The sequence below is a fragment of the Penaeus monodon genome, chromosome 15 (assembly GCF_015228065.2).
Source record: "Penaeus monodon isolate SGIC_2016 chromosome 15, NSTDA_Pmon_1, whole genome shotgun sequence".
NCBI classification, from domain to species: Eukaryota; Metazoa; Arthropoda; class Malacostraca; order Decapoda; family Penaeidae; genus Penaeus; species Penaeus monodon.
This window is the reverse complement of record NC_051400.1, coordinates 46,071,826-46,072,042: the sequence shown is the minus strand read 5'-3', so window position 1 is coordinate 46,072,042 and position 217 is coordinate 46,071,826.

The following is a 217-nucleotide window of genomic DNA, read 5'->3' as shown; positions in this document are numbered from 1 at the left end:
ATTCCACGACTCTCAGACATTCGAGAAGTACTTGCGTACCCTTCCTGTCCCATTGTCTCCCCCGCGGCAGCCCGGTGGTTACAGCTACTCTCGGTTCCTCACAAGTTTAATGTAACTTCGCCTCTATTGCCACGTTAAGCTTTGTCTTGGACGGAGAAAATGGGTGCTTGGGGACGCGGCTTCGGGTGGAGTTGGCAGTTTTTCCTTTCGTGTTAGG